The sequence below is a fragment of the Lithobates pipiens genome, unplaced genomic scaffold, assembly GCF_037356315.1.
Source record: "Lithobates pipiens isolate NorthernLeopardFrog02 unplaced genomic scaffold, aLitPip1_a1.2 Scaffold_23, whole genome shotgun sequence".
NCBI classification, from domain to species: Eukaryota; Metazoa; Chordata; class Amphibia; order Anura; family Ranidae; genus Lithobates; species Lithobates pipiens.
In genome coordinates this window covers 89,896,206-89,918,915 of record NW_027507785.1, presented here as the reverse complement: position 1 = coordinate 89,918,915, position 22,710 = coordinate 89,896,206, and the positions used below count along the sequence as shown (strand labels likewise).

The window sequence follows — 22,710 nt, the reverse complement described above, 5'->3', positions numbered from 1 at the left end:
ACAAGTTTGGGCCAAAATCCGTTGGAAAAAATCAGATGGATTTTGTTGTCGGAATGTCTGATCGTGTGTATGGGGCATAAATGGTTTCTCTTCGTAGTTTTTTTCCAAGTGAGGTAGTTCAACACCCAGAAGGACCAGTACGGTCTGCGTTGGCTGTGAGTGGGATGCAAAAGGCCTTTTAGGCCAGGCTAAGAGTCCTCTGCAGTCAGTATTACAAGTTCAACTGGGCGCAAGAGTAACATTTGGGAGCATGCTCGGCAGGGAAAAAATATTGAATGGGACATAGAGAGAGTCTGGTATGCTAATGAGACACATCTTGGCTATACTCAGTGACAGAAGCAAAATACTGTGGACTTACTATATATGGGGGAGAAAGGTACCAATTCTGTGGTGTTTCCAAGCAGTTGGAGGTGCAAAAGGGAAGATGGCTTATAATTGTATGCTGGTATTTCGCACACAAATGACTGCTACAAAGCGTCTCTGTATGGCAGAGGAGGGAAATCACGGCCATCTTTGAAAAGCTACAGTAAAGAAAAAAAATTGGATTTGGCACCCAGCTGGGCCATGAGAAACCTACCAAGGTGTCAATTGTCACATGCTGACTCAAGCAATTTCCTCCAGGCATTTTTGATCTTCTATTGGCTTTTTTTTATTATTGTACTGTGTTATTATTAAATACACATTTTTTAGCTGGCATATAGGGGAGCCAAGTCTATGGAGAGGAGAGAATACATACATAGCACAAGGGAGGCCAAACTACAGCTCCTTACAGGCATATTGGTAATGCTGGAACATAATAAAGCTGCAATTCTAACATATTTCATAGGGTGCAGCATGGTAAAGGCAAACCAAAAAGAACTGGGAATTTCCTGGCAGGTTGCATAGTATGCAACTAACTACGCTGGTTAAAATATTCCTTAATGTTCATCTAACCTTACATGAAGCAGGATGGATTAAAAGCTAAACCCCAGACAAAAAATAAAAATTCTAATAAATATAGTTGCATGTTCATTAAAAAAACACAAAATGTATTGAAGTCCAGCCAGCAGGCCCTATAATTCAGAGCTGCACAGCCTGGAAGTCATCGCTTACCTCTCCATTCCTGGCCTTTGATAGACAGTTTGCAAGGTGAGTAGGAGGAGAGGAGGAACATGTGGTGCTTCCCATAGTGGGGATGTATATCATGATAGGGAGATGGGCCAGTGTGTTGTTTGGTCATCATTGGAGTTGAAAAAGCCTATACATGTAGTATACGTGTGTATATATGTAGCCAGGTTCCGGGTCCCCAGATGCCTAATGGTGACCTCCAAAGTTAGAGACAGCTGACATCCTTCTGTGTAGAGTGGGTTACAAGGCATGGTGGGTGTAATGCGAGGTAGATTCATGGGCGCCAGGCACTTCTTGAATTCAAAGAGATTTATTATCTCTTAAATAGAACTGTGGGAGAGAGGGTTTAGGGCTAGGACACCCTTAAGTGGTTGCAATGTTAATTGGCAGACTCTGAGACTTCTATAGACAGATAGCCGTGCAGGGAAAGGCACCCCAGATGGGACACCACATATGCATGTGTAGACAAGCTGTCTCCTATGGCAACGATCTTGAACAGTTTCTATTCTAACAAAGGTTGTAATGAACTCTTTCACTTCTTCTACAATCTCCTTAGATCTTCACTCAACTGAGCTCCCAGTCTATCACTTAGAATCACTGATCCACTGCCACTGGATCTCCTGAGCTCTTCCAATCTGCTCACTGAGTATCTTCCTCAAGCTTAACCCCCCACATCCCTGCTGGGTCCCTAGCTTGGCATTCACAGATATTGCTCAAGCTTCACTCCACTGGACTGCTCAGTCCCTGGCTTGGTACACAAGACTGCTCTGCAAGCGTCACCTCCGCTGGCTGGGTCCCTGGCTTGACACCTTGCTGAAGTTTCACAATTCTTCAACATCCCTGGTTGGTGAGATTACTGCTATGGTACTTGCTTCAGCCACTCACTGTGGTCCCCGGTAACAAGGTGGATGGCCCCTTAGTGGCGACAGCTTCCCCTCCGTGCTGCTAGGCCTTAGGCTCTGGCCTAGCAACCCGGGGCAGCACAACACACGTCCACCCAGACAGCTGTCCAGGTGGCACAGAAACACATATCACCTGACCTTTCCCAGATAAATAGGCTCTCCCAGCAGGCCAAGGAACCCAAGAAAATCCCTGCCCATTGGCTGAGACATGTCAACTATTCCTAATCTGTCCTTGCATTGCCCTTGTCTTATCTAATGTCACCAGATACCCAGCCATTTAGTGACAGAAGAGAGAAGTGCAGCAACTCCAGAATTAGAGTGAAATCAATTGACCTCCTATCAATCGGCCAAGGCAACTATCACTTGGCAGGTAAATTTGCTAGAAACCCTGCTTAGACATCAGGGTGCTATACACATGGGGATGTAGAGTGAAACCTGGAGTGGAGTTAAGCCATGGTGACACCCTGAAATGGGACTGTAAAAATAAAGCCATGTTAGCACTGGTTGGAAACTACTACAAGCCAAAGACATGAGCACCACATCATTGCCCAAGTCAGGCATAGCATACAAGAGGAGAGAAGGGGTATTGTCATGCTTGCTAACCTGCTGCATTGCCCAAGTATTTGTTGGAGAACTGTAATGTGGAGATGTGACGGAACTGTCGTTTTACACCAGGCCCGTCACGACAGGACAGGCAAACCAAGCAATTGCTTGGGGCCCTAAGCTGGCCTGAGGCCCCAGCCGCGCCACCAGGCGCCGCTTCCTATAAGCAGGGCAGTTGTTTAGCACAGAGCAAACGGGGAATATGCCCTGGGCTGGGCCCAATCCTTGTAGGGGGGCCCGCGCTACCCGAGAATTGGGGACCCGGCTTTGCAGAGTGTACAGAGGACACGGGAGGCTGTATTCCCAATCTAGCCAGCAGAGAGGGGGCAGGGCTGGGAGCTCCACTGACCCCGCCCCATGTAGCCTGTATGCTCGGTTAGAGCAGTGATCGGAGTGGGGCTCCCGGGCCCGCCCCCTCTACACTGGCTGGGGAATACAGAGATCTGGGGGCAGGGCCAGGAGTTCCACTGACGTGCCCACTCCGATACCTGCTCTAACTACAGCCGCTCTGTTCCGAGTGGAGCTCCCGGCCCCATCCCCTCTCTGCTGGCTAGCACACGAATACAGCCTCCTGTGTCCTCTGTGCACTCTGCAAAGCTCTCATCGGGGCACAAATTCACAGGTAATCTCATGCAGTATGTCAGCAGTCTGGTAGTCTCATGCAGTATGTCAGCAGTCTGGTAATCTCCATGTCCACTTTGCTTGGGGCCCCCAAATTCCTTCAAACGGCCCTGTTTTACACTATTTGGAAAGTTCTGTTTTTGTAACAGTAAGTCAACTCTGAATAACTGGTAAAAAAAAAAGAGAGTGCTCCTACAGTGAATAGGAATGGGGAAAGAGTGTAAATCATCACGTTAACTCCAGGGTTATGGAGAGTGATAAATAAAAAGGAAGAAGAAGCAGCCGGTTTAGGAGAGGAGGTGGTGGTGGCCAGTGACGGAGGTTTCATCGGAGGGTGAATTGTTGGCTGCATAGTCTACCCTTCTAAGTGTCAGGATCCCTACGTTAAGACCTGCCAAGTAATTGAACCCTCCTAGGGACCAAAGGTGTGCAAGGCCTCGCAAAGTATACAGCAATTTCCCTCCATGCCTTCGGGCTGAATTAAGTTAATTGTAACATGTAATGTGAATAAAAGAGCTGGTGGAGGCAAATGAGTGTTTAATGCTCTATCCGTCAAAATTACTCTGTATTCAGTGTCGGGACAGGTGTCACTGGCAAGTAAAATTACATTATAGTTCCAGTGTGGAACCTGGTGCAGGAATTTGACCTCCATCCATGAGGGAAGCTAACTCACACAACTAAGCAGTGTTATATAGCTTAAGCAGCCAGCAAAAGTAAGGGAGGAGGTACCTCCAGTACAAGAGGAGTGGCAGAACTGGGATTAGTTGCCTGCCTGTGGTTTGAATTTTATCCTGCCCACTGGATTTGCTGGGAGGAGAGCCTATGGTTCAGCTCAGGAAGGAGCACCATGAGGGTTGCTGGTGTATACACTGTACGTGTGTTTGGTGCAGAGGAGAGAACCAAGTCACTGGTCAGTGAGGTGTACAAAGCTATGGAGGAGAGCCCAGATACCTGTGCATAGAGCAGAGGAGCTGCAGAGCAGGGGAGGCAGTGCTGCCATACAGAAGATGAGAAAGCTCTAAGGAACCTGTCAGGGTTGCCCTCTGGGAGCCTCAGAGAGGGAGAAGCCTATGTATTCAGCTAATGCAGGCTTTATAGGGGGTCCCTGTGTGCAGTGTGGCCTCTCCCCTGATCTCAAGGAAACAGACACTAAACTGCGTTAGTGGTGAGAGGTCTTCAAAAACCCTGAGAAGCCTTCAAAAAGAGTTAATGGGCCACAATTCTGGTAAACTGTGTACTAGGCCAGAACTGGCCAGTGGCATACGGTAGTTAGGGCTTTAGAATTTTAGATCAGGCCATATTGTTGTCTCTTATATCCGTTATAACAATATTTAGTTCTAAAATTTAAACTATGCCTTATTATTTCCACAATGACTTAACCAATTTTCCTCTGCACCAATTTCTTTTGACCTAAAAAAAAGCCCACTTTATGTTAATGGTGTGTTGGTGATTTTGGGTTCAGTTCAGGGTGGGCCTCCACTGGGAGCAGCCAGGGGATCCCACATCTCAGCAGCTCCCTAGGGAGCCACTGCAACAGCATATAGAAGTAGCGCAAATAAATTAATCTTTCTCGATATCAGCCTTCTGTTATGCACTGCACTGGAGCACTCGCACTTGGATAATGAGGGCCTGGGCAAGCATTCTGGTCCAGTCATTGCACTATTACTTTGCACAGTACTGTCGGTCAATAGTTTTGACATGCTTACTGGAGCAGATCTCATCGGAATGCTGCATCTCCATCATTGACCCATCTCATACCAGGGGCAGGTTCATGACCAAACTTTATTGCTTACCTCCAATAGAGTAAAGTGAAGTAGGAAAGCCTGAATGTGATGTGTGGCAGCAGTGCCTGGTTCTCAAGTCAGATTGAACACAATTACAAGTGCTGCTGAAGAGTTAATGTATACAGTATGTATTTCAAGTGAGCATTTAACTGTTTTAACATAAAGGTCCATAGTTTACACAATAATGATACTATATTATTACTTACTACTATATTACTTTTATATATCTTACTACTAAAATTATGGCGTGCACCTTTCTAAATGACTAATATTTCTATCCTTCAATACCATTTAAAATTCTGCTCCACACAGATTTCCAAGTAAAATATCATTATGGCAGCTGCCTGGCTGGGTCATATTTGTACATCTTGTATTATACGTGTAGGTTGAAGATGCTGACCAGACAATGTCAGTAAAAAAAAAAGTAATTTTAATGAGAATAAAATATGTAAAATCTGTGTCTGAGCCAGGTTGTAATAGGCTTTGTTTAAACTTTGTTTGTTACCTAGGCTTAGGAGTTAATTAGTACACAGCAGGGAGCTCATTATAAAAACAATGCAAATGATCTCAAGCGCTATGTAAGGCCTGAGGCTATGAAGGGTGTGAGGCTACTTCAACAAATTAGCAATATCCAGGTAATTGGTGACAACAAGTACTACCGCAGAACCATCAACTGCTCCTACTTGTGATTTTTTTTATAGTCTGTCTGCACAAGACTTTGGCTGGTTCTCCAAGAGCATCAAGATAAATACATTTTTGTTATTCCATTAAAGGGGTTGTAAAGCTTTGTGTTTTTTCACCTTTAATGCATCCTATGCATTAAGGTGAAAAAACACATTGCACTCTCCGGCCCCCCTGAGGCCCCGTTTTACTTACCTGAGCCCCCAATCTCAGTGTGCGCGATTCTGCGTTGCTTTGCCCCAGCTCTTCTGGGCTCTTCATTGGATGATTGATATCAGCGTAGCCATTGGCTCCCGCTGCTGTCAATCAAATCAATGATGCGGCAGGCCGGGGGGGCGGGACCGAGTGATACACTCGGTGGCTAAGGGAGATCGCTTCCCAGAGGGGGGTTAGCTCTTGCGGGGAGGAGCCGAGACAGCCGCCGAGGGACCCCAGAAGAGGATGTTCGGGGCCACTCTGTGCAAAACGAACTGAACAGAGGAGGTAAGTATAACATGTTTGTTATTTAAAAAAATAAATAAAAAATTAAACCTTTACAACCCCTTTAAGATATGCTTAAGGCTGGGTTCACACTATTGTGAATTGGATGCAGGTTTTCCATTTCAGGAGATTGTGACCGGCTCTCTATGAAGCCTGTTCACCCATCTTCGGTGTGGCTCTTGTGCGTCTTCTGGTCTATTCCAGGTCCGAATTTAGCCAAACGTTCGGGGTGAAACAGTGAAAGGGGACGCACTAGACCCCTGCTGTGAGCCGCGCCATGTTGTGAACCCAGCCTTAAAGTGGAATTCCAGCCATTTCAAACAAAAGTAGAATGAGGAGGGCTAAAACCTCTGCCAGGTTAAGTAATAAATTAAAGCCACATGAGTTATAGTGTTAAACCATAAATTATAAAAAAGAAAAAAAATACTTTATTTACCATCAATTGAAATAACCTGTTAGCCTAGTTTCACACTGTTGCGATGCGGGAACCAGCACAATTCCAGTGCCGGTGTAGTAAAATTTTCTGCGACTCATGCAGAAAGCAAACGTCACTGAAACATGCAAGATTTCACGGCCCTTGATCGCACATGTGCGGGAGCTAGCAGCGGTTGAGAAATATTATGCTCTCACGCTGCGAATCGCGAATGCGCGGATCTTATGTATGTCCAGGGTCCAGAAACGTATGGACTCGAGGGGGTGGGCGGAGGCGGAGAGTTGGTGGGAGGGGGAGATAGAGCAGAGCTTGGAGAGGGGGGTGGGCCCCCGTGCATAGCACTGAGTCCAAGTACAGTACATTGTTCTGCCAATAAATACGCTGCCACTGTGTCCGTCAAACGCCTCACTGTGGCCGTCAAACGCCTCACTGTGCCCAGCAAACGCTTCATTGCATCCAGAAAACACCTCACTGTGCCCAGCAAACGCCTCGCTGTGCCCAGAAAACACCGCCTCACTGTGCCCAGCAAATGCCTCACTGCGCCCAGAAAACGTCACCTCACTGTGCCCAGCAAACGCCTCACTGTTGCCAGAAAACCCCGCCTCACTGTGCCCAGAAAACGCTGCCTTACTGTGCCCATCAAACGCTACCTCACTGTGCCCATCAAACGCAACCACTGTGCCCATAAATTGCCACCACTGTGCCCATCAATTGCTGCCAGATTGTCAAGCCATAGCTGTGCTCCCTGGGGATATGCTGTTCACCCATCCGTGTTGCTGGAGGGAGCCCAGACGACCATAAATGAGGGACCTGCATGTCATGGTAAGTGAGACCATCCCATATCCCACTCCATCTTCCCAGAGGACAGGGACCCCCTTCACCCGAGCACAGGGACCCCCTTCCCCCCTCTGAGGACAGGGACCCCCTTCCCCCCTGAGGGCAGGGACCCCCTTTTCCCTCCCTCTGAGGACAGGGACCCCCTTCCCCCCCCTCTGAGGACAGGGACCCTCTTCCCCCCTGAGGACAGGGACCCCCTTCTCCCCCCTGAGGACAGGGAAACCTTCTCCCCCTTGGGGACAGGGACCTCCTCTCTCTTGGAGGACAGGGGACCCCTTCTCTCTTGGGGACAGGAACCCCCTTCTGCCCTGGGGACAGGGACCCCCTTTTGCCCTGGGGACAGGGACCCCCTTCTCTCCTGGGGCAGGGACCACCTTCTCTCTTGGGGACAGGAACCCCCTTCTCCCCTGGGGCCAGGGACCCCCTTCTCTAATGGGGACAGGAACCCCCTTCTCTCCTGGGGACAGGGACCCCCTTCTCTCTTGGGGACAGGGACCCCCTTCTCTCTTTGGGACAGGAACCCCCTTCTCTCCTGGGGACAGGGACCCCTTCTCTCCTGGGGACAGGGACCCCCTTCTCTCTTGGGGACAGGAACCCCCTTCTCTCTTGGGGACAGGGACCACCTTCTCTCTTGGGGACAGGGACCTCCTTCTCCCCTGGGGACAGGGACCCCCTTCTCTCTTGGGGACAGGGACCCCCTTCTCTCCTGGGGACAGGAACCCCCCCCCCGGGGACAGGGACCCCCTTCTCTCTTGGGGACAGGAACCGCTTTCTCTCTTGAGGACAATAACCCCCTTCTCCCCTGGGGACAGGAACCCCCTTCTCTCTTGGGGACAGGAACCCCCTTCTCTCTTGAGGACAGGAACCCTCTTCTCCCCTGAGGACAGGGACCCCCTTCTCTCTTGGGGACAGGAACCCCCTTCTCGCCTGGGGACAGGAACCCCCTTCTCTCTTGGGGACAGGGACCCCCTTCTCTCCTTGGGACAGTGACCCCCTTCTCCCCTGGGGACAGGAACCCCCTTCTCTCCTGGGGACAGGGACTGTGTGACCCCCAGAGGCCTAATGGTGACCTCAAGAGTCAGGGACAGCTGACATCCTTCTGTGTAGAGTGGGTCACAAGGCATGGTGGGTGTAATGCAAGGTAGATTGATCGGCACCAGACACTTCTTGAATGCAAAGAGATTTATTGTCTCTTGAACAGAACTGTGGGAGAGAGGGTTAGGGCCAGGACATCCTTAAGTAATGTTAATTGGCAGACTCTGAGACTTCTATAGGTAGACAGCCATGCAGGTAAAGGCATCCAGCTAGACACCACATCTGTATGAGTAGGACCGCTGTCTCCCATGGGAACAATCTTGTAACAGTTTCTAACAAAGGTTGCAACAAACGCCTTTACTTCTTCTACAACCTCCTATTGTAGAACTTCACTCAACCGAGCTCCCAGTCTTTCACTCGACTAACAGATCCACTCGCCACAGAATCTCCTGAGCTCTTCCAATTTTTTCACTCATTATATTCCTCAAGCGTCACCTCTGCATCCCTGCTGGGTCCCTAGCTTGCCACTCACAGATACTCCTCAACGTCACCCGCTGGCCTGCTTGGTCCCTGGCTTGGCACACAATAATAGTCGGCAAGCAGCACCTCTGCTGTCTGGGTCCCTTGCTTGGCACTTGCTGAAGTTTCCCAATTGTTCACCATCCTGCTGGTGAGAATACTGCTCTTGTACTTGCTTCAGCTACTAACAGTGGTGCCCGGTAACAAGGTGGATGGTTGCTTAGTAGCGACAGCTTCCCCTCTACCACCAACTACAACTGGTTCTCCGGCGGGCAGAACCATTACTTGTGGTTGGACTGCAAGCCTGCTATCCCAACCCTAAACTGTTCTCTTGCTTATGGATAGGCCCTCAGATAGCCTAGCAACCAGATGTCCCAGGGATAGGCCTTAGGTCTCTGGCCTAGCAGCCCGGGGCAATACAACATACATCCAACCAGACAGCCATCCAGGTGGCACAGAACCCCAATCACCTGACTACACCCAAATAAATAGGTTCTCCCAGCAGGCCAAGGGACCAAAAAAAATCCCTGGCATTGGCTGAGACAACCCATTCATTCCTAATCTGTCCTTGCAATGCCCCTGTCTTATCTAATGTCACCAGATACCCATCTACCTTTGCAACAGAAGAGAGAAGTGCAGCAACTCCAGAATTAGGGCAAAGTCAGTTGACCTCCTAGCAATTGTCAAAGGCAACTGTCACTTGGCAAATAAATTTAATAGCAGCCCTGCCTAAACATCACCCTGCTACATCCACGTGCCAGAACAACTCTATTAATGCACAGCAATTATTTCATGTGGATAATTGAATCCAAGAAGGAAGAAACCAAGTCCCTGAATCCTCAATAGGATCAATGAATGATTGTTTTGGGCATAACAGTATTAGTCTTCAAAAAGCTGCATTCTAATAGGTATATATAATGATAGCACCACAACTGTTAGAAATGTAAGCCCTCTTGAATGTTATTACAGACAGTGTATGCAATGGAATGCATGCACAATTTCTGCGCCATTGGCTCCCCCTGCTGTCAATCAAAGTCAGAGAACCAATGAAGAGAGAGAGGGGGCACAGGGCCAAGCCGTGGCTTCATATCTGAATGGACACGCAGAGTAGCAGCTCATCTCGGGCCCCCCCCATAGCAAGCTGCTTGCGTTGGCTCAGGTCCCCCCCATAGCAAGCTGCTTGCTGTGGGGGCACTTGGCAGGAGGGAAGAGCTAGGAGTTCTGGCAAGGTACCCAAGAAGAGGAGGATCTGGGCTGCTCTGTGACAAACCAACTGTACAGAGAAGGTAGGTAAAACATATTTGTTAGTTTTAAACAAAAATAAAGACTTTAATATCACTTTAAAACCTTGTGAGCTTATTTTTTTTCTTTGCCATATGTGTCACCCCTTCACTTTATGTCCAATTGTCAATCAACAGATGTCCACATTTGGATTTTTACCCTTCTTCTTGTTTTGGTGACAACTCTAAAATTTTGGATTTCCCTACACTTTCTGTTTCAGTATAGATCAGAAGTCACTAAATAGAAGGTGTGGTACACCCAGACAGAGGCCCACCCCCAAGCTCACTTCCTGGCAAGGCACAGGGTGGCCCTAACAACCAATCATCTGCCTGCCAACAGGAAAAGCTGGGCAGTCCCGCACCTGTCCAGACACACCACACCACGGCGCACCAACCACGGCGCAAGTTAGGATTGGAAATGTTGGGGAGAGGCTTTGATTGAAAGGGAAAACGAGTTGTAAGGGAGTGGGCTTTCATGCAAAGTGGACTGGGGGATGTAAAGAAGGGGGACTGTAATAGGAACTGAGAAACAAGAAAGGGGGGCTGTGAAAGGGACTGGTATACAAGAATGGGGGCTGTGAAGGGGACTAGGTGCAAGGAAAGGGGGCTATGAAGGGGATTGGAGTGCAAGGAAAAGGGGCTGTGAATACAAGAAAGGGGGCTGTGATGTGAAGGGAACTGAGATTTACCACCAATTGAAATAACCTGTCGGGGGGCTGTGATGTTAAAGGGGTGACAGAGGACACTGATGTGGGGGGAACTGTGATGTGAGGTGGGGGCTGAGGACACTGATGTAAAGGTGTGAGGTCTGTGATGTGAAGGGAGACTGGGGACACTGAAGAAAAGGAGACAGTGTTATATAAAGGGGGGGGGCTGTGATGTAAATGTGGAACTTTGCTGTAAAGGAGGGCTGTGATGTAAAGGGTGCACTGTAATGTAAGGGGGGGGCACATATATAAAGGGAGACTGTATTGTAAAGAGGAGTGCTGTGATGCAAAGGGGGTGCTGTGTTGTAAAGAGGGTGATGTAATGTAAAAGGAGCTATATTGTAAAGGGGCTGGGTGCTGTGATATAAAGAAGAGCACTGTGATGTAAAGAGGGGGATTCTTCAATGTAAAAAGGGGACACTGTGTTGTAAAAGGCGAGACTGGGATGTGAAAAGGGCTGTGATTTAAAGGGGAAACTGCAATGTACAAGTGGGGCGTGGCTGTGATATTAAAGCAGGGCTAGACTGGCCTACCATGATAGCGGAAAATTTACAAGTAGGTCGGTTGCCCTCACTGCCCTCGCAGCGCCGCCCACTGAACTGGTTCCTGCGAAGTGATATGCCTGAGGGCAGTGGGAGAACGGCCATGGGCTGGAAGAATGAAGGCGTTGGATTCCCCTTTAGATCCGGCACCACCCACTGAACTGATGCCTACGGAAAGTGCGGAGTGATAGGCAGAGGGAGAACGGGCGTGGTCCGGAAGAATTAAGGGGTTGGATTTTTTTCTCGCTCTCTCTCCCTGTGTTTCTCTCTGAGCTGATGGGCACTGGTGAGGCTGCATTGATGGGCACTGATCAGGCTGCACTAATGGACACCGGTGAGGCTGCATTGATGGGCACTGATCAGGATGCATTGATGGACACTGGTGATGCTGCATTGATGGGCACTGATGAGGCTGAGCTGATGGGTACTGGTGAGGCTGCATTGATGGGCACTGAACAGGCGGCATTAGTGGGCAATGGTGAGGCTGCAGATGGGCACTGATCAGGCTGCACTAATGGGCACTAGTGAGGCTGCATTGATGGTCACTGATCAGGCTGCATTGATGGGCACTGGTGAGGCTGAGGCTGAGCTGATGGGCACTGATTAGGCTGCACTAATGGGCACTGGTAAGGCTGCATTGATGGGCACTGATCACGTTGCATTGATGGACACTGGTGAGGCTACATTGATGGGCATTGATGAGGCTGAGCTGATGGGCACCGATCAGGCTGCACTAAAGGGCACTGATCAGGCTGCACTAATGGGCACTGGTGAGGCTGCATTGATGGGCACTAATTAGCCAGAATTGATTGACACTGGCGAGGCTGCTTTGATGGGCACTGGTGAGGCTGAGCTGATGGACACTGATCAGGCTGCACTAATGGGCACTGGTGAGGCTACATTGATGGGCACCAATTAGACTGCATTGATAGATACTGGTGGATAAATCAGTGATTTCCAAACTGCTGCCTGAAGGCCGGATGCAGACCTTTCCTTGATTTTATCCGGTCCTTGGGGCATTATTGCCCCCACTGTTAGCAACAGTGGAGCATAGTTCCTGCCACTGACGCCAACAATGGGGCCTCCACTTACACCAATTATGGGGACTGTTCCTCCTACTGACACCAATCATGGGGCACTATTTCTCCCACTGCCACCAATGATGGGTTGTTGTTTCCTGTCACTGACTCCAGGCCTTTTTCTATACTCATTGGCCAATATTTGGCCCCCCTAAAGTTTGAAAGACAGTAAAATGGCCCCTTGTTTAGAAAGTTTGCAGACCTCTGAAATAAATAATGAGTGGAGTATGGATTGCGAATTTTCCAGGACTAAATAGAGTAGGAATTACATACGAACGCTCAATGAGACAGAATAAGGAATGAAGTGCAGAGTATGGATTCTTGACAGGATTGAAGGGAGAAAGAAGTATAGAGTATAAACTCTCCGTAGGAATAAAAGGAGAATGAAGTACAAAGTACAAACTCTCCATAGGACTGGATAGAGAGCATAGTATAAATTCTCCAGATAATTTAAAAAGAGAATAGATTACAGAATATAAACTCTCCATAGAATGGATTGTAATACAGAGTTCATATTATCTACAAAGGTAGAATGGAGATGGCGGCACACATGCACAGGCCCAACAGAAGATGCTAACAGGAGGCTATGATAGTTCCTTTTTGTTTCCCAGGAAAAGCCATAGTCACTATTCACACTTATTTCTATTATAACTTATTTTTCCCCATGAAACTAAATTACTACTCTGCAAAGAATAGTGAAACATTTGCATGTATACTTTATACTGAAGTGGAAAGTCACTTTACTGTCTGTCTGCCGACAATAATCCTCCTGGATCAATTAGGATTGCTCTTAGACTCTTCATAGATTGGTTGTAGTCTGTAAACTCCAGGTAATAGCAGGTAATTAGTAAACTTGAGACATATATACTTATCACAGACTTTGGTTTCGACCCTCTTGTTGTAAGAGACAGTGATTTTGCATTGCCTTAAAGCATGTAAACCCATCTCAGTAAAACTTTAATGTGTGAATATAATTTAACAGTCAAATTTCTGTATCTTTAACCACTTCAGCCCTGGAGCGCTTTTTGTGATTCGGCACTGCGCCGCTTTAACTGTCAATTGCGCGGCCAGGCAAACAAAATTGACATCCTTTTTTCCCCCACAAATAGAGCTTTCTTTTGGTGGTATTTGATCACCTCTGCAGTTTTTATTCTTTGCGCTATAAACAAAAAAAGAGCGACAATTTGTAAAAAAACGCATTATTTTTTACTTTTTGCTATAATAAATATCCCCCAAAAATATATAAAAAAATGTTTTTTCCCTCAGTTTAGGCCGATCTGTATTCTTCTACATATTTTTGGTTAAAAAAATCACAATAATCGTTTATTGATTTGTTTGCGCAAAAGTTATACTGTCTACAAAATAGGGGATAGTTTTATGACATTTTTATTAATATTTTTTTTTTACTAGTAATGGCAGCTATCAGCGATTTTTATCGTGACCGCGACATTATGGCAGACACATCAGACACTTTTGGCGCTATTTTGGTACCATTCACATTTATACAGCGATCAGTGTGATCACTGTGTAAATGTAACTGGCAGTGAAGGGGTTAACCAGGAGGTGGCGCTGCAGGGGTTAAGTGTGTCCTAGGGAGTGATTCTAACTGTAGGGGGAGGGGCTATGTGTGACACAACACTGATCACCGTTCCTGATCACAGGGAGCTGTGATCAGTGTCCTGTCACTAGGCAGAATGGGGAAATGCTTGTTTACATAAGCATTTCCCCGTTCTTCCTCTCCATGAGACAATCGCGGATATCCCAGCGGACATCGGGTCTGCGGGACCCATGGTCGAACTCACAGAGCTTGCGGCAGGCACCCGCGCGCCTGCTATCCAAGCCACGCGAGATCACATACAATAACGTGATTTCGCGCAGCGGAGCCAACCTGCCGCAATAAACTGTGGTGGCTGGTCCGCAAGCGGTTAAATCTGTAGCTCTCATTAAAATAATACGTGGCGATCCTGCCGTGAAAGTATTACTTCGGAGCACTTCTTCTAGGGTGCCAATGCTCAGTCTTTGGGGTTTATTTACTAAAGGCAAATAGAATGTGTGCTTTGCACAGTGGAGTTGGACTTTGCACATGCACGTTGCTCCAGAGCTTAGTAAATGAGGTAAATCTTCACTTTGCAAAGAGTACCCAATCACATGCAAGGAAAAAAAAGAAACTGAATTTTTGCTTTCACATAATTGGATTATGGAAGTAAGCAGAGATTCTGCTCATTTACTAAGCTCTGGAGAAACTGCTCTTGCAGTCTATTTGCCTTTAGTAAATCAACACCTTTGTCTCCCATTCAGTCATGTGCTTTTCTGATGGAGACTACAAACGTCTGTTTCCAAACATAGGTATGATCCACTGTTGTGAACATTTGGAAACTAACCCTGAGAGATGCCACACAGCCAGTCAGGGTTGGGACATGGGGTGGGTAGGAGGGGCGGCTGCCCTGGGCACTGTGGCATCATGTAATGAGAGTGTGGGGGGATTTGTTTTGGAAGGGGGAATTTAGGGAGCGACGGGGGGTATTGTTCTAGGAGGGGAAATTGGAAGGGCTAAGAGTGGGGATTTAAGGGGATTTGTGTAGGGTGGGGAGATGGGGGGAGATGATTTGGGCTAGGAAGGGGGATTGTGCTGGGGGAGGAGATGTCTACTTAAAGGAGAAATTTTAGGGGTAGAGGACTTGTGCTAGGAGGGGTGAATTGCTTTTTTTTGTTTTGCGGGGGGGGGGGGGGGGGGGGGAGTGCAAAGACTTGTGCTGAGAGGAGGGATTTCAGCAGGGTACCCCTGATGACTTCAGTTGTTGACGAAACGATCGTCGGGTAGTCACGCCCACACGCTCTGCGCATAAGCTAATAATTGGAGATAATTGGAGACTTATGGAAGCTCCCAAACAAAATTGTTTCATTTACTCCAATAAATCTTTTTGATGAGACAATATTACACTATTTGGAGTATCATATCTTTTTTGCAAGATCTGCACAATCTTTTGAACACTTGGGATTCTTACCGTGATTGAGAGACTGTCCAGGACACAGAGGCTATTGACAAGAGACGCCCGGGAGATCAAGGAGGCCCAGGAAATCTGGAGTCCATTTCTGGGGATACAATTCGCGCTCTTTGACCTCCCTGAGTAATGGGGGTCGCTGACGGTCCGGTAAGGTCCTTTTACTAGAGGTGACAGGTATGACGAGGTCAAGCAATCACACCAAGTCACATATTCATATGAAGATTTTTTAGTCGCTTTTATGGACTTCCTTTAGATATTAACTATATAAAAAAAGTCACCATATTTTTTTGCACTTTTATTGTAGCACTCTCCATATGTATATGATCTTTTGTTCTTGTATATTCCTCAGTTTTGCTTGATCTATGCAAGTTTTATTTATTTGCAGTATATAGCAATTTCTTGGTTTATATGTGACTTTATATGCGATTTATGGAAGTTTTTTTGCAGTATTTAGCATTTTTTTGTTTTATATGTGATTTATGGTAACACTGTTCACATTATATGGTCACTAATTTTCACTTTTTTTGCAAGCTGTGCCCAACAACTTTCTTCATATATTTTAGCGCTGCACTTTTTTTCTACACATTTATTTTATACCTTATATCTGGGTTATAGTGTTCAGCTGCTGCAAGCAGTTTTTTACCAAGCGCAGATATTACTTTCTTTTTTAAATACATATAATAATAGCTTTTTTGGTGCATATTCATTTTTTGCGCTTTCCTTAAGGTTTTGAAAATATAGGAAGAAAAAACAAATGTATAACATTCTCATATTATATATACAGAAAAACCAACAGAAATAGTCTTTCCTTCTTTTTTTTTTTTTTTGAAGGAAGACAAGAAATACATTAAACAGAAAAAAACATACCTGACCCTACCATCTATATACTCAAACTACTATCCTTTCCCTATCACAAAAAAACCCTCCCCTCCACCTTTTCCCATCTAGTGGAAAAAACAGGTTAGGAACATATTCCACAAAATATTTTATATGTCAGCTCAATTTATTAGCCACAAACAACATAAAAGATAAAAAAAATCTTATTTTTTTTAAAACCTGAGCTAGTTACTAAATAACTGCCCAATTTTTCCAGGACTTAAAATGCCAGATCCTTTAAGCCTCCTCTATGCCCAACAGAATACGGTCCATATATCCATAGCCAAACAATCATCCACAGACCATGGCTGTGCACTCTCTCACCAACAAACATTCATTCTTAAACACCAAGATGTTTCTCACATCCCACAAACAATCTTTCACACAATTTACAAAAATCCAAAACACTCTTCCTTCCCTCTTCCCTAACTTTCACAACCCATAAAACACCATCTCATACGTCATTTCCTTTACACCAGTCAATTATTCAATTATTCTTCCAAACCTCTTCCACTCTTTCTTTGCAAAACCACACTCCCAAAATAAATGCACAATACTCTATAAACCCCTACATCTGACATACCTGTTTTTCTCTGTAACGTTCTTACCGGTAAACAACCATGCACCCCCATCCAAGCTAGGTCTTTTTGTCTTTTTGTCCTTCATACATACATTCTTCCACACTTTCTCACACTCTACTACTGTCAAATCCCCTATTTACTCCATCTCTTCCCTCGCTTCCAAAATCTTACTCGCTTTCTTGCATTCATACCACAACTCTTTCTCTATTCCATTCAAATCAAAATTTTCCTCTCCTCCTTCTATATGTACATAATACCACAGAGTTTTAAAGCTCACAGGTCTTTTCAAATCATCACACCATCCAAACTTTCTCATCAGACCCCCACCAGTATACCTTAACATGCATCCAGCCAAATTTTCCTTTCTACAAGACTTCACACACATCCCTACATACCTAATGAACAAAAATCTTTCCACAAATAACATTTCCTTCCCACCATTCACCTTATTCTTCATTACCTTCTCTCGTTTTAGTTTCTCTGCCTTTGAAGACCAGAAGAATTGGAATACAATCATCTCTACCCTCCTCATTATCCTGTCCTTCGGCAGAAACACTTGGTATAAAAACAGTAAAATAGGTAAGATCACTGACTTAAGAGTTAAGATTTTTCCTTCCATAGTTAAAGTCCTTAAAGACCAGAAATGTATTTTACTTTGAATCTTGATTACCACATCCTCACAACTTTCTCTCCCATACAAGTCACACTCAAACTTCACATCCACACCCTACTCCCCAAAAAACTTGCATTCCCTCTTATCCATGTTGATTTTAAAACCACTCACCATACAAAAAATATCACGCAAAAAACGTACTTTTCTCAAACTTGCTATACCCTTACAAATCACAGCCACATCAGCCTATCACTTTCAAACATCTTCCTCCACTTCCCGACACCATTAATCCATGCACACACACATTTATCCTTCATCAACATTCTCATCGAAGGTTCAATGGCACATATAAAAAGCATGGGGGACAAAGGGCACCCCTGCCTAACTCCTAATCTCACTTCAACTCCTTCCATCAACCACTCATTAACCTGAATCTTGTTTTCAATATCCGCATATAAACATTTCACCCATCCAATCATTCTCTCTTACACAACCATTCTCTCCGAAACTTTAAACAAAAAAACCATGCCATTTCAAAATCTACCGTCAACACAGCCACCCTCTGCATTCTTTCCTTACAGTCCCACAACACATCTCTCAAACACACCAAACTTTCAGAAATCATTCTACCCGGTACCGCACACACTTGCTCTTCACCAACCATTCTGTCAATCACCCCACGCATTCTGTTTGCTAACACTTTAGCTATAAGTTTGTAATCAACATTAAGTAGCGAGATCGGCCTCCAGTTTTTGAGGTCCCTTTTATCTCCCTTCTTGTATAGCAACACAATCAGACTCTCAGACATACACTTATGCCACATACACACGACCGGACTTGACTACACACAATCACACCAAAGTCTATTTGTTTATCGTGATGATGTACGATGGGACTAGAAAAAGGAAGTTCAATAGCCAGTAGCCAATAGCTGCCCTTGCGTCATTGTTGGTCCGTCGGACCTGCATACAGACGAGCGGTTTTCTCGATAGAAACTGGTTCCGGCGGAAAGATTTGAAACATGTTCTATTTTTAAAGTCTGTCAGATTTTTCGACAGAAAAGGTCAGATGAAGCCCACACGCGATCAAATTGTCTGATGGATTTGTTCCGTCGGAACTTTGCTGTCGAAAAGTCCGGTTGTGTGTACACGCCATTAGGCAGTCTTCCCTCTTTCAACACAGCCACACACACTTCATGCACATACACACCAATCCTATCCCAAAACGCTCTATAATATTCTACAGGCAGACCATCCAAACCAAGTGTTTTTCATTTCTTTCAACTCAGCCTCTAACTCATTCAATTTAACATCCTCACTCAATCCCTTCTCTTCCTCCAGACCTACCTCCACTTTTCCCAACACATCCTTTTCCACTCTCATGTTCCTAATTTTCTCAGAAAACAAATTGTCATAAAATTTCCACACTTCATTCTTTACCGTATCATTCCCACTCACCTCACAACCATTCTCATCCAAAACACTCAATAACTCACTCTTACTTCCATAGACATTTTTAAAAACTAACATACTCTTCTCTCACTCTCACATCCTCTAGCAACTCCACATTCATTTTCCAAACACCCCTTCCATGCGCTCTGTCCGATTCCATACTCACAGTACATTCAATACGGCCATAATCCGTGAACGGTGCACGATGAACATCAAATGAGATAGGCTTCAGGCTTCTGGAAAGTAAACAAAGGTCGATATACGTGAGCTAATATTTCACAAAAATATATTTCACAAAAATAGGTGTAACCTTTATCTTTTCCCACAAACCAGCAACCCTAGATCCACACACAGTTGTTTTAGAACCTTTCCGGATCTACCCACCACTAGGGATGAGCTTCGAGTTCGAGTCAAACTCATGTTCTACTCGAACATTGCCTGTTCGCCTGTTCAGCGAACAGTGAACAATTTGGGCTGTTCGCAGCAAATTCGAAAAGCCGGAACACCCTATACAAGTCTATGGGAGAAATCTAAAGTGCTAATTTTAAAGGGTAATATGCAGGTTACTGTCCTAAAAAGTGTTTGGGGACCCGGGTCCTGCCCCAGGGGACATGGATCAATGCAAAAAAAAGTTTTAAAAACTGCCGTTTTTTCAGGAGCAGTGATTTTAATAATGAATAAAGTGAAACAATAAAAGTGTAATATTCCTTTAAATTTCGTAGCTGGGGGGTATCTATAGTATGCCTGTGAAGGGGCGCATGTTTCTGGTGCTTAGAACTGTCCCTGCACAAAGTGTCATTTGTGCAGGAAAAAAAGTCTTTTAAAATCACTTGCGGCTATTGTCGGGTCCCGTAATACAGAGAACACTCAATGAGTGTTCTCTGCATTAGCCGACAATTCATTGATTCATTGATAAAAAAAAAAAAAAAAACGTGGGGGTTCCCCTAAATTCAATTACCAGGCCCTTCAGGTCTGAAATGGATATTAAGGGGAAACCCGTGTCAAATTTTAAAAAAAAATTGACGTGGGGGTCCCCCTAAATATCCATAACCAGACCCTTCAGGTCTGATATGGATATTAAGGGGAACCCCGCATCAAATTTAAAAAAAAATTGACGTGGGGGTCCCCCTAAAAATCCATATCAGACCCTTTATCCGAGCATGCAACCTGGCAGGCCGCAGGAAAAGAGGGGGGGACGAGAGAGCGGCCCCCCCCTCCCTCCTGAACCGTACCAGGCCACATACCCTCAACATTGGGAGGATGCTTTGGGGGTCTGTGACCCCTCAAAGCACCTTGTCCCCATGTTGATGAGGACAAGGGCCTCATTCTCACAACCCCGGCCGTTGGTTGTGAGGGTCTGCGGGCGGGGGGCTTATCAGAATCTGGAAGCCCCCTTTAACAAGGGGACCCCCAGATCCCGGCCCCCCCCTGTTTGAAATGGTAAGGGGGTACAAAAGTACCCCTACCATTTCACAAAGAAAGTGTCAAAATGGTTAAATAAGACAAACACACTTTTGAAAAATTCCTTTATGAAAAATAAAAAAAATTAAAAAAAGATTCCAGAGGTGCTAATCCACTCTTGCTATCCAGCGACGGGTCTCCGGGGTCCAGCGATGGATGATCATATCCAGCGACGAGGGATCTCTCAGTCCAGCGCTGTCCATACATCCTTCTTCTGTCTCCACTCCGGAGACACTGCAGAGATCCCAGCGCTGACGTTTCTTATATTAGGAGGGCGGGGCCACCCGTCACCTGACCCCGCCCCTCTGACGCTGGAGAGGGAAGCCAGGGGTTCCCCAGTGACGTGTGGGTGACCCCGCCCCCTCTGATGCAACGGAAACCTGCGTTACATCAGAGGGGGCGGGGTCACCCACACGTCACTGGGGAACCCCTGGCTTCCCTCTCCAGCGTCAGAGGGGCGGGTCAGGTGACGGGTGGCCCCACCCTCCTAATATAAGAAACGTCAGCGCTGGGATCTCTGCAGTGTCTCCGGAGTGGAGACAGAAGAAGGATGTATGGACAGCGCTGGACTGAGAGATCCCCCGTCGCTGGATATGATCATCCATCGCTGGACCCCGGAGACCCGTCGCTGGATAGCAAGAGTGGATTAGCACCGCTGGAATCTTTTTTTAATTTTTTTTATTTTTAATAAAGGAATTTTTCAAAAGTGTGTTTGTCTTATTTAACCATTTTGACACTTTCTTTGTGAAATGGTAGGGGTACTTTTGTACCCCCTTACCATTTCAAACAGGGGGGGGCCGGGATCTGGGGGTCCCCTTGTTAAAGGGGGCTTCCAGATTCTGATAAGCCCCCCACCCGCAGACCCTCACAACCAACGGCCAGGGTTGTGAGGATGAGGCCCTTGTCCTCATCAACATGGGGACAAGGTGCTTTGAGGGGTCACAGACCCCCAAAGCATCCTCCCAATGTTGAGGGTATGTGGCCTGGTACGGTTCAGGAGGGAGGGGGGCCGCTCTCTCGTCCTCCCCTCTTTTCCTGCGGCCTGCCAGGTTGCGTGCTCGGATAAAGGGTCTGATATGGATTTTTAGGGGGACCCCCACGTCAATTTTTTTTTAAATTTGATGCGGGGTTCCCCTTAATATCCATGTCAGACCTGAAGGGCCTGGTAATTGAATTTAGGGGAACCCCCATGCTTTTTTTTTTTTTTTTATCAATGAATCAATGAATTGTCGGCTAATGCAGAGAACACTCATTGAGTGTTCTCTGTATTACGGGACCCGACAATAGCCGCAAGTGATTTTAAAAGACTTTTTTTCCCTGCACAGACAGTTCTAAGCACCAGAAACATGCGCCCCTTCACAGGCATACTATAGATACCCCCCAGCTACGAAATTTAAAGGAATATTACACTTTTATTGTTTCACTTTAATCATTATTAAAATCACTGCTCCTGAAAAAACAGCCATTTTTAAAACTTTTTTTTTGCATTGATCCATGTCCCCTGGGGCAGGACCCGGGTCCCCAAACACTTTTTAGGACAGTAACCTGCATATTACCCTTTAAAATTAGCACTTTAGATTGTGAACGTTCGAGTCCCATAGACTTTAATAGGGTTCTAAAGTTCACACGAAGTTTAGGTCTGTTCGCAGGTTCTGGTGCGAACCGAACAGGGGGGTGTTCGGCTCATCCCTACCCACCACCCAGGGGCGGATCCAGGGGGGGCAATGGGTCAATTGCCCCCTCCGAGAATACCGGCAGCTGATGACAGCACGGCCGGTTCCGCGGGTGCTATCGCAGCCGGTTCCACGTGTATCCATGCGCTGGTTTCGCGGGTACCAGTGTGGCCGGTTCCGCGGGTGCCAGCACGGCCGGTTCCGCGGGTACCCGTGCTGAGTGGACGGGTGAGGGGGGGCAGCTGGGCGGCTTAGGAGGGCTGCTGGCCAATCAGGAAGCCAGCAGGCAGGGGAGCAGGGAGATGACATCATCTCTCACTGCCCTGCATCCCTCCAGTTCCGCCCTCACTGTGCAGAAAGCTGTGTGCAGCAGAGAGATTACATCATCTCTCTGCTGCTTATCTTCACTCTGGACTTAACAAAAGACCACCTTATCAGAA

The 22,710-nt window shown here is 46.4% G+C and overlaps 1 long non-coding RNA gene across 1 annotated transcript in view; it reads left to right on the top strand.

Moving 5' to 3' along the window:
- Positions 1–22,710, top strand: part of LOC143926968 (uncharacterized) — a 101,175-nt gene that overhangs the window by 55,428 nt on the left and 23,037 nt on the right. Inside the window, exon 2 of the long non-coding RNA XR_013262170.1 lies at positions 17,548–17,651. This is a non-coding gene — a long non-coding RNA (uncharacterized LOC143926968). The remainder of the gene's footprint in view (positions 1–17,547; positions 17,652–22,710) is intronic.